Source organism: Chenopodium album, chromosome 22 (assembly GCF_948465745.1).
Source record: "Chenopodium album chromosome 22, dcCheAlbu1.1, whole genome shotgun sequence".
NCBI classification, from domain to species: Eukaryota; Viridiplantae; Streptophyta; class Magnoliopsida; order Caryophyllales; family Amaranthaceae; genus Chenopodium; species Chenopodium album.
This window is the reverse complement of record NC_137855.1, coordinates 37,049,012-37,061,401: the sequence shown is the minus strand read 5'-3', so window position 1 is coordinate 37,061,401 and position 12,390 is coordinate 37,049,012. Positions and strand designations below refer to the sequence as shown.

Sequence of the window (12,390 nt, the reverse complement as noted above, 5' to 3'; positions counted from 1 at the left end):
TTTTCAGGGTGAATATTTCTGGGAAGTTGGGGTTTTTGAATTTTGGATACTTCGTAGAAGAATCACTCGAACAGTGGAATTTGGGATTTGGGAGAGGGAAAATGAAGGTTTATATATCTAGGGTTTTGTTCTCAAGTAGATGAGGAGGTTAAAAACATAGGGCTTTGGATGGGCTGACATGACTATTTTATCGGGTCCAAATAGACCTAAGTCCGTTTTGTTCACCTTATTTCGATTTTTGTAAAAGAGGGGGAAAAAAGTTTGAAGGTTAAAAAGTTCACACTTGCTACTTGTATAAAATAAGGTTTGGAAAAATGAAATTTAGATAAACATTACATTAATTTACGACTATAATTACAAATTGTAATAAAATATACAGTACTCTGTAATAAGTTCAAAGAGATAAAATCATATACATAAATTAGACCTTTAATGTGCATAACTTTCCTTAGCGTGTGATGACTGTGACCTAGAGTCGATCTAGACACACTCGGGATTACTCCGAGACAGCCAAAGAATTATCCATATCCCTTTTTTTTATATAGAAAAAAATATTATTATCATGTACTCCCTCCGTTTTTAAATACTTATTCCACTTTTTATTTTCGCCCGTTTTCAAATACTTGCTCTATTTCCTTTTTTGAAAAACTTTCATAATATTTAATTCATTTCTCACACTTGGTGGATCCAACATACTCTCTCTCCTCCAATTCTTCCACTACTTTTGCTTTGTACAATTTTTTATTTTCTCAACTACCCCACAACCTCTATATTTTATTACTTTCTCCAATTTCTCCTAAAACTCTGCACATAAAGAAATGAAGCAAGTATTTAAAAACGAAGGGAGTAATACATACATGTTTATAAAAATGAACAAATACTTTAAAATGAAACGTTGCTACAAAAAAAGTAGCTAAAATCAAATTGTAAATTTATTGTATATAAACTCCATATTTAGTTTTCATTCTTAAGAATCTACTAATACGAATATAAAGTAGATAATTGCATTAAGAAACATATAATTAAAGTGGATAAACCCTTTTAAATTAAGAGTATGTAAATTAATCTCATTAACTCAATAGTTTCCAAAATGTGTCGTATTTACTTGGAGAACAAGAAGTTAAGAAGTTAATTTCCCAGACTTTTGTTTATCTGGGGTATAATCGTCTTTTCACATACCAATGGAGGGGTACATGCATCTTTTCAAATAGTAAATGCAAGTTGCAAACTGTAATTAAACAGCTCACCAAAAATATTGAATAAATGACCACGCTTTTTATATTACATAAATGCCACCAGATTAATAAAAAATCGTTTTTTTGGCAGATAAACTTGTATTTACCGCAAGAATAAAGCTATGTATGTTGTACTGTATTATATATGCCAGCTTAAATTGTTGTTCTTTTCAAAGAAAAGACAAAATCGATCTTTATTTTCAATAGTAGAAAAATAAAAAAATAATAAATAAATAAAAAATAAAATAAAATAAAAAAGGCTCTCTCGTCCACAAAATTCAAGGGTTGAACGAATTGAAGTCGATAAGTATGGAAGAAAAACAAACAATAGTAGATAGGTTCCAATTGCCTTTGTATTTTAATTCCTTGTAGCCATGATTTGAATAATAATCGACTGATCGTACCATGTGTTCATCCTTCAAGAAACTCGAAGTTAGCCTTAATTTCGATTATTACAAAACCTTAGTTTATTACCATATGAACGGTCGAAAGAAGATTAGTGAGCAAACGACGTACACCAACAAAGGATGGTCTCTCTATTAACCCATTTTGCCTTTAGTGTAGGAAAATTCTCGATAATTTATACATGTTACTCCCTAATGGTAGCATGTATTCAGGGGTGAAGCCAGGAAATAAAATTTAGGAGAGCCAAGAGGCCCAAGACTTATACTACGTATTAAGTATAGTAATGTATAATTGTATTAAGTATAGTAATGTATAATTGTATATATTGCTTTTCTTATTGTAAAAGTTTTTTTTATGCACTGGTATTAATTAAATTTGACTAGTTCTCCAAAAAAAAATTTGACGGTAATTTTACTAGTTAATAAAAAAAAATGTAACTAAGTAAGCTATGTAATTTAGGCACTTAAAATTGTAAGGAATATTATAAAAGTAAGATTTAAGATTGAAATGAAAACAATAGGCAAAACTATAAAGAAGCAGAAATGGGTTACGAAAAAAAAAAAGAAAAAAACAATTGAGGATTATAAGATTTGAACTTGGGTCTAGCGTTAGCAACAATAGGGGTATAACCAATTGATCGAGCTAATAACTTTAAATCACTATAACTATACAGAAATTAATATTTTATACTAAATATTTAGGGGGGCAGGTTTAATAATAAAGGGTTGGCGATTGGGCCGCGGGGGTCGGGCTTCCACCAGCCCCCCTGACTCCGCCCGTGCATGTATATATGTTGATAATTGGTGGAACAGAAAGTTGGACCGTTTAATCGATGAGATATGGAGAAAGTTGAATCTCCGCCCCTGATTGTGATTCGTGATAGGAAGGTCGTTCGACTTGCTCCTAATCGAATTTGCGATGAAGAGGAGTTTGAGGCGTGGGTTAAAGCCAACAAAGTCGATGAGGAGGAATGAAATACCAGCAATTGAGGGGTTGGAAAGGCTTTGTGTAGATGATGGTGAGTTTATTATGAAAAGAGACAATGTGTGTGGTATATGTCTACAAAATTTGTGTTAGATTTCGGGAAACACGTTAGGAATCCTAGACAATATGGAGTGTGTACCATTGATCAAATATATAGAGTTTACAACGCTAGGCCTAAACACGTTAGGAATCCTAGATACGATAAACATACAAAATATACATTTAATATATCCTAATCTGCGACAAATATTATCCTAAATATAATATCTATCACACCCCCGCAGTCGTAGCGGGAGGAGGTCGTACGCTAAGACTGGACCTAAATTCCAGAAATAATTCTCGTGGTAGGCCTTTAGTGAAAATGTCTGCAAACTGACATCTAGTAGGAACAGGTAGAACCCGTACTTCCCCCAAAGCAACCTTTTCTCGAACAAAATGAATATCCATCTCCACATGTTTAGTGCGTTGGTGTTGTACCGGGTTGCCAGAAAGGTAGATAGCACTGACATTATCACAATAAACTATAGTAGCCTGCCGTAGAGGACAATGTAACTCAAGTAATAAATTACGAAGCCAACACGCCTCAGAGACAACATTTGCGACGCCTCGATATTTAGCTTCTACACTCGATTTAGACAAAGTATGTTGACGCTTAGATGACCAAGACACGAGGCTGTCCCCAAGGAAACAACAATAGCCCGAAGTAGAACGCCGGGTATCGGGACAACCTCCCCAGTCAGCGTCAGTGTAAGTAATCAATCGATGAGAAACAGTAGGATATAAATGTAAGCCGTGATCAATGGTACCCTGAACATAACGCAGAATGCGTTTTAATGCCTCATAATGAGTTTCCCGGGGATCATGCATAAATGGACACACCTGTTGTACCGCATAAGAAATATCTGGCCTGGTAAATGTGAGATACTGAAGAACACCTGCTAAACTGCAATACAAAGTAGGATCCCAAAAAGATGGTCCTGCATCTGCACTAAGTTTGGACTTAGTGTCAACTGGAGTAGCTGCAGGCTTACAAGAGGCCATAGCTGCACACCCTAAAATCTCCTGGGCATACTTTTCCTGTGAAAGTACCATATAAGAGGGTTTGCGGTCACCGCAATCCCCAAAAAATAACTCAAAGGACCCAAGTCAGTCATAGGCAACTCAGTTTGGAACTGAGAAATAATTCCGGTACGCAACCTCTCAGATGAGGTAGCTAAAATAATATCATCAACATATAAAAGCAAATATGCCATATCATCACCCTGCCGGAAAGTAAAAAGAGAGTTGTCACTCTTGGAAATGACAAAACCCAATTTGACGAGAAAATTTGCAAAGCGTTGGTACCAAGCTCTGGGAGCTTGTTTCAAACCATAGAGAGCCCTGCGGAGCCGACAAACATGAGTAGGAGCCCTCCGATCAACAAAACCCGGAGGTTGATGCATATAAACAGTTTCCTGCAAATCACCTTATAAAAAGGCATTTTTGACATCTAGTTGATGTATCGACAACTTTTTAGCCAAAGCTAAACTGAGAACAGTGCGAATAGTGGCCGGTTTAACTACCGGACTAAAAGTCTCATCACAATCCACACCAATTTCCTGCGACCTGCCATCACATACAAGACGAGCTTTGTGCCTTTTAAGATCACCGTTAGATTTGTATTTATGCTTAAAAAGCCACATACAATTAACAACAATCACCCCCGTAGGCCTAGGCACCAAATCCCATGTCCCTGTTTTAATTAAAGCACTATATTCATCATTCATCGCCGCATTCCAATTTTGGTCATTTAAAGCATATTTATAGGACTTTGGAAGAGGTGATTTATGTATGATGGAAGAGGTGGCTAGATTATACTTGGGATTTGGCTTGAAAATGCCGCGACTACTACGAGTAACCGGCGGTGAGGGTGGCGGGGGGCGAGTGGGTTGTATCGGTGGTATCCCCTTAAGGGGTGGCGGAGTGTAGGTAGGCTGTGGGGAGGTCAGGGTTGGCCGCGGGGTGGCTGCGGCTGGTGAGGCCACGTCGCGGGGAGGGTGCGGAGTGGACTGGTTGAGGGCAGGGGAGTGCGTGAGTTGAATGGGTGTGATGGGAGGAGTGTGCTGCTAGGCCCAAACTAAAGGAAAGGTGGTTGGGCTTGTTGCATCATGTAGGCTAGAAGGAGTTGGGCCTCCAGGAGTGGGTTGGTGCCGAAACAAATGATGAGACAATAAAGGAGAAGTCTCAGATTCACCCAAAAATTCATAATCCTTTAATTTAAATTTCTCCAAGTTTTGATATGGGAAATTTGACTCATCAAAAATGACGTGCCTTGAGGTGATGATTTTGTTGGTGGTGAGATCGAGGCACCTATAGCCACGGTGGTTAGGTGGATAACCCAAGAAAAGACAAGGAGTGGACCTTGGAGCAAGCTTGTGTGGAGCGGTGGCGGAGAGATTTGGGTAACATAGACAACTGAAAACACGAATGTGGGAATAAGAAGGTATGACTCCAAATAATGCTTGAGTCGGGGTTATATTTTTGAGGACCTTGGTCGACAAAATATTAAGAAGATAGGTTGCAGTCTTAAGAGCAAAATTCCAAAAAGATGGAGGGAGAGAGGCATGAAATAGCAATGTTCGTTTGATATTATTTAGAGTGCAGATCATTCTCTCGGCTTTCCCATTTTGTGAAGAGGTATGAGTACATGAAAAACGAAAAACCAAACCATTTTCTATGCAAAACTTTTTGAAAGGATCGTTATCAAATTCGCGACCATGGTCGTTTTGGAAGGATTTAATAGGTCTTTCGAATTGTGTTTGCACATATTGTCTAAAATTCAAGAATGTTTGGAATGCTTGAGATTTATAAACAAGAGGTATGGTCCATACATATATAATGGGTAAAGTCATCAAGAAGGACTAAATAATATCTATGACCATTAGTACTACGAATAGGGGATGTCCATAAATCGGCATGAATAATATCAAAAGCAGAAACAGTATTGCTAGTAGAAGAATAAAACGGTAGTCTAGTATGTTTCCCAAGTTGACAAGAATTGCAAAAAGTGGAGGCATGCTCCTTATTACAACTAATCAAATTATTACTCCTAAGAAAGCTTAAAGAAGGTGCTCCAAGGTGGCCTAAACGATCATGCCAAGTGGTGGGTGACACGACCGAGAGAGAAGTGGCAAGGCATGAAGTTGAGTTGTTGGTGGTGACTGGATAAAGATCCCCAAAACTATTGCATCTCGTTACTACTGTCCCCGTGCGAATGTCCTTCACAGAAAAACCATATAGGTCAAATTCTATAGAAACTGAATTGTCAGAGGTAAATTTACGGACTGAAATTAGGTTCTTAATAATTTGAGGGGCAAGGAGAACATCACGAAGAGCTAATTAATTTTGGGGAAGGGTGGTATGACCATAAGCAGTAATTGGAATACGGTGACCATTGCCTACTAAAATATGATTATTAGTGATTAATTTAAACAAGGGTAAGAGATTACCGGAATTATGAGTCATATGAGACGAAGCACCCGAATCCATGTACCAACTATCATCCGGATTTGCTAGGGTCATTGTAGAGAAAGCGTTCCCGAGCTCCGTAGGGGTCATTGCCTGACCATAGGTGGGTTGAGATGCCACATAGGACTGATGTGAGGCTTGTGATGGAGGTGGCCCTGAAGATGGTTGTTGTCCACGAATTGGGCCTGAGGATAGGGAAAAGGAGGTCTGGCCCAATTATCCTGAGGTGCCCATGTCCAACCATACATGGGGTATTGACCTTGTGAACCGACCTACTAAGGTGGAGACCATTGGGCTTGACCCACTGGTGCTTGTTGTTGTTGCTGTTGAGTAGATGTGGCCTTGGTAGAGGATTGACCACGCCCCCTGCCACGCCCTTTTCCCCCTTTGCCGAAGTTGGCTCCCCGGCCAGAGGTGCGGTTTCCGCCGCCGCCGCCACCATCACGTGGTGGTGCAGGTTTTTGGTTTGAAGCCGACGAACTTGAATCTCCTTGGTGGGCAAGGAATGATTGAGGGGAGGACGAAGAGTCGTTTGCACGCCGGGATTCCTCAAGAAGGAGTCGCAACCTGGCCGTTTCAAATGTCGGAAGAGGGGTGGTTTGTTGAATCATAGCAGTAACGGTATTGAAGTCGGTATTAACAAGACCCGAAATAAGACGAATAACCAATTTGCTCTCGGAGACAGGCTGATCCACATTAGCTAATTGGTCTTTGAGGATCTTGAGTTGGCGGCAATAAGAAGAAATTTCAGGGAAATTAGATAAATGCAACGAATTAAATTGATTTTCAAGATAAACCGCTTGAGTGTTCTTGTTATCTAGAAAGATACCTTGGAGCTTGTCCCAAATCTGTTGAGCAGTATCTCCTCTACATAGGACTGTCTCGAGCAGGTCGGAGGAGATGGTGCCGTATATCCAATTTTTGACAATCGAGTCAAGCCGTTTCCACAAAGCGTCGGAGATGTCCACAGGTTTAGGGGTTTTAGAATCGATGTGATCGAGCACACCGAAAGCATGGGCATGTCATTCGAAAAGTTCAACCCAATTAGAATAATGTACCTTCTCACGGTCAAGGATGAGAAAATTGCATTCTTGATGTTGTTAACGCCAAGAGCGGGATGAAATTTAGAGGACGGAGGTGGCGGAGGTTGATCACTGTCCTTAGTCATGGTAGGGTGTTTGCGAACAGAGCTACTGGTGTGAAAGTGCCGCTAAAACAACACATAAGCAGGTGCTTATGTGGAAAGGAAAAAAAAACAAAAACTGAAAGAAAAATTGAGGAAGCTAGATCGTAACCTAAAGCTGTGATACCATGTTAGATTTCGGGAAAACTCCTTAATCTGGAGTGTGTACCATTGATCAAATATATAGAGTTTACAACGCTAGGCCTAAACACGTTAGGAATCCTAGATACGATAAACATACAAAATATACATTTAATATATCCTAATCTGCAACAAATATTATCCTAAGCATAGTATCTATCAATTTGAAAACCACAGACATTAAGGAGGACGAAGATCATAAGTCTACAAAAGATGTATGTTGGTATATATGTTAACAAAGTGGTCGAACTCAATTGGAAAGTTGGGAAGTTGTCTTGCGGGCATGTGTTTCATGAGCCTTGTGTACTTGGCCGCTTCATAAAAATCATAATCATACTTGTCTGTTTTATCGGAAAACCATTGCTGAATGATACGAAATAGATGTTTTCATTAGATTTACAAGATTTCAAGAGCGATTTAGAATGTCTTAATTAATTTTATAATTGAGAGTGAGTGATACCTCAAGTGGTTAGAGCTTCCCTTCCGATTTCAGGAGATTTACTTTGCTAGCTTCGTATGGAGTGCTTTGTATTAGTTCTGTAAAACAAAATGTGCTTCAGTAAGTCATTTCATCAAGAAAACAAACATGATACTACCATTAGAATTTTACAACTTTGTTCGTCCAATTCTCAATTAATGCATCAAAATGGTAATTTAACACTATAAACAATGTAAACAAAGTATTTACCAAACTAGTTATCGGCCAGGGCGATGCCCCGGGTCATTGTTTGTAAATAAAAAACAGGTAGCAAATGTGATACAAAGTGCTTTCGCTGGTAGCAAATGTCAAATTTTCCTTATTTTATCCCCACTTCTCACTCTTCATTGTATTCCCCTTTTCATGCTTTTCTCACTCCTAGCTTCCATGGGGTTGATTGGTACAACATACAAACAAATTCATGCAAGAAATTTATACAAAGAACAAGTAATTTGAAAACCCTTAAGTTGATTTTTGGGGTTTTTACGTGCAATTTACGGCAAAATTTTCAAGCAATTCTGCAACAAAAGCATAAAACGGGGTTGTTGGGTTTCTGGATTGATTTGTGGAGTTGGGGTTGTTCGTCGTCGTCTTCGGCACCATTGGAGTAGCTTCAATTCGAAGGAGATCCATTGAAGAAAAAGAAGATGAAGAAAAGGGGTTACTCGGTCGGTTAGGGGTTACTAAGTCGATCAGTGATTACTTGGTCGGGGGTTACTTGTGTGTTAGTCTAGCCACACAATGTGGCCACACACAAAAGTTGTTGCAAAATTAGTACTTCATATAAATAATTATTTGGCATCCACAAAAAATAAGGATATTTAAGGGTGCTCATGTATATAGATTATATTACAAGAACGAGGGTTGATAATAAGTTTACGCAATCATTATAATACAACTAACTTCTACATACAATAAACCATGTCGCTGTTAGTTGTAATAATGCATTAGTAACAATCAACACTTAAATATTCTTGACTTTGTATTACAATTTGCATACAAATATATATATATATATATATATATATATATATATATATATATATATATATATATATATATATATATATATTGGATTTGCATGATTACATTTTGGCATTTTGCATATTAATAAGAAAATGATTGGGAAGAAAAAGAGGATGAAGACACGAGATACAACATTTCTATATACTATGGGAGCTAAATGTGCACGCTATAGCTAGGCGTATACAGTATACATGGAGCTGTTTTAGCTGGGCCCTGTATCACAAGTCACAACTCTTTTTTTTTTTTTTGTCACAAGTCACAAGTCACAACTTAAATTATTGATATTTGGTATATAGTATTAATAAGGAAAAATATATAAACATATATTTTAGGGTTATAATAATTCATACACTATTCTAGCTTAAGAGTTCAAAAAAGAGGTAATTAACATAATTATGGGCTAATAAATAAATATTTTAAAAGCATAATGTTCAAACATTTTAATAAGAATCATCTCAAACTTTTAATAAAGTTAGAGATAATAACTTATTCAATTAAGTTTAAAAATAAATAAATAAATAAATAGAGCAAATACATTTTTAGGGGCAATTTACCAAAAAAAAAAAAGAATCATTTTTAGGGGCATAATAGTCTCAACACTATTCATAATAACAATTTAGTTAGAAAAAATAATAATAATAATAAAAAATAAAGAGAGAGAGAAGAAGAAGAAGAAGATAAGGATGCTCGAACTACCATTGTATAGCAATCAAAAGGATGCTTGAATAATATCCCAAATTCCATAAGTTTTACTATATTCTTTTCATAGGCTTGAAAATCTTGGTTTATATATATTCGGTTTTTATAGAATAGGCATAATATATACAACTACTACAACACTATTATTTCTAGGAAGCTCAAATACTTGCTTAAAAAAATGGAGCTTCTTGTTATCTTGATGATATTTGTGTCTTTTGTCTTCCTTTGCTACCTTTTTCGCAACAAAAATGGCATTCCTACTAATTGGCCTATAGTAGGGATGTTGTTTGCACTACTTGTAAACCTTCATCAAGTTCACGTTTGGATAACCGAAGTGTTAGAGAAATCAGATACGAATTTCTTCTTTAGAGGTCCTTGGTTAGCCAACATGAACATGTTTGTCACACTTGATCCTGCAAATGTGCACCACATTATGAGCAAGAACTTTACAAATTATCCTAAGGGAACCAAGTTTAATGAAATGTTCGACGTTTTTGGGGATGGCATCGTCAATGTAGACTCCGATATGTGGATGTTCCAAAGGAAAATGGCGCATACTTTCGTTAGCCACCCTAAATTTCAACCTTTTTTGCAAGATACGGTTTGGGAGAAGGTAGAGAAAGGTCTAATCCCGGTCCTTGATCATGTGTCAAAACAAGGGTTAGTAATTGATTTGCAAGATTTGTTTAGTAGATTTTCGCTTGACACTATTTGCACTCTAGTTACGGGGTGTGATTTAGGATCTTTATCTATAGATTGGCCTCATGTTCCATTTGCAAACGCGTTAGATGATGCCGGGGAGGTTATAGTGCATCGACATAATGTTCCTACAATAGTATGGAAGTTCTTTAGGTGGCTTGGGGTAGGAAAAGAAAAGAAGTACAAAAAAGCTTGGGAAATACTAGATGATTTCCTCTATAAATGCATTGCTAAAAAAAGAGAAGAGGAAAAACAAAAATCAATGAAGCCTCAAGTTGGTGTCGATTTATTGGCATTATACATGGATGAAAGCCAAACTATAAACGTTACAAACGTTACAAGTGCTAGTGACAAGTTTTTAAGAGACACTATACTAACTTTCTTGACAGCAGGACGAGACACAACTAGTACTGCTCTATCATGGTTCTTTTATCTCCTCTCTAAGAACCCGCGAGTAGAATCCAAAATCCGAGATGAATTAAGCACAATGGAGACGGTCCATGATTACCAAAAGTTGATTTATGTTCATGGTGCATTATGTGAGGCCTTAAGATTGTATCCTCCTGTGGCTTTTGAGGAAAAGGTCTCAATTGAGTCAGATGTACTTCCAAGTGGCCACCAAGTTGATCCGAATATGCAAATTATATTCGACTTGTACGCGATGGGAAGGATGAAGGCCATATGGGGTGGAGATTGTTACGAGTTCAAGCCAGAGAGATGGATATCTGAACGAGGGAACATTCGACATGAACCATCTTACAAGTTCTTAGCCTTTAATGCAGGGCCAAGAACTTGCCTTGGGAAAAACATGTCTTTCTTCCAAATGAAGGCCGTCATTGCTACAATAATGAGAAACTACACATTCCAAGCAGTTGAAGGACATCATGTTGTTCCTGATATTTCTTTGACCCTTCGTATGAAACATGGATTCATGGTTAAGGTTTGTCGTTCTCCATAAGGAAAGCATCTTATTAGGTGTATGTATGCTTTCTCTTACATGCTGTATTATTGTGCTTTACTTGTATGTTTACCTCACCATTGAGATAAGCTGAGTTGCTTTTATGTATGTGGCTTTGTTATTCATGTGTCTTTAAAGTCTTATGCCTAGCTACTTAGCTAGGTGTTTATGATTGGAGAACTTGTTGGGTGTAGCCCAAATTTATAGGCCCATTGTTTGATGGGTTTTAATGCCTGTTCTAGAAGCATCCGAAAAAATAAGTAAAGTTAATTGTTGCTCATATTTTCTCCCTTCCTACATAATACACCTCCTTATACTATCCACATTCGCTCTCTGAATCCACTATTCCTATTTTATGTAATACTCACCCTTGAACACCTCAAGGATGCGAGGCGACCTCTGGGCCACTGCTCCAAGAGGTCTTTCTCAATTAATTAATTCTATGATTGGTTTATATTTAAGCTTAGTTTTTTCAAAACAACTTTTTTATTACTATAATAATGATAAAGGTTGAATTTGAAATTAATTTTCATGTGTACTTGGGTTAGTGAGTAAGCGTACATAATAGTATCTGCATAGGCCAGGACGTTTGGTGACAACTGACAAGGCAATGCTTCTCAAATACTTTGAAGCAATTACTAGCTTCTTTGAAGTTCTTGGCCTTGAAATATTCATCGCCATACTGCTTCAAGAAAGTTCTGCAGATTGCATAGAATACAGAGTTGTTAATATGTTATACTAAGATTGTGAGAGTTGTGAGACGAACAATAACAAGCAATGAGATGCAGATACAAGGAAGCCCATATCATTTTAGAACTAAGACTTTGTTGTTGTTATGCTGTATATACAAGGAAACCCGAGTAGACAATAATCAAATGACCTCCACGATGAAATGTACTTGCAAAGGAACAAATGTGAGTAGATCAAACTAGAGTTCAAAGAAAGTTCTGCGCACTACTGCAAATGATATCGAAGACACAAAGAGCTGTAACAGACATAACTTGATAGCCAAATGTAATCACAAACACAGCCTTAGTCTTAGATAACCATACACTACACTTTCAAGTTTCAACAT

General features: G+C 37.4%; 1 pseudogene; it reads left to right on the top strand.

Moving 5' to 3' along the window:
* Nucleotides 1-9,816: 9,816 nt before the first annotated feature.
* LOC145605950 (alkane hydroxylase MAH1 pseudogene) lies at nucleotides 9,817-11,414 on the top strand (annotated as a pseudogene).
* Nucleotides 11,415-12,390: the final 976 nt, after the last annotated feature.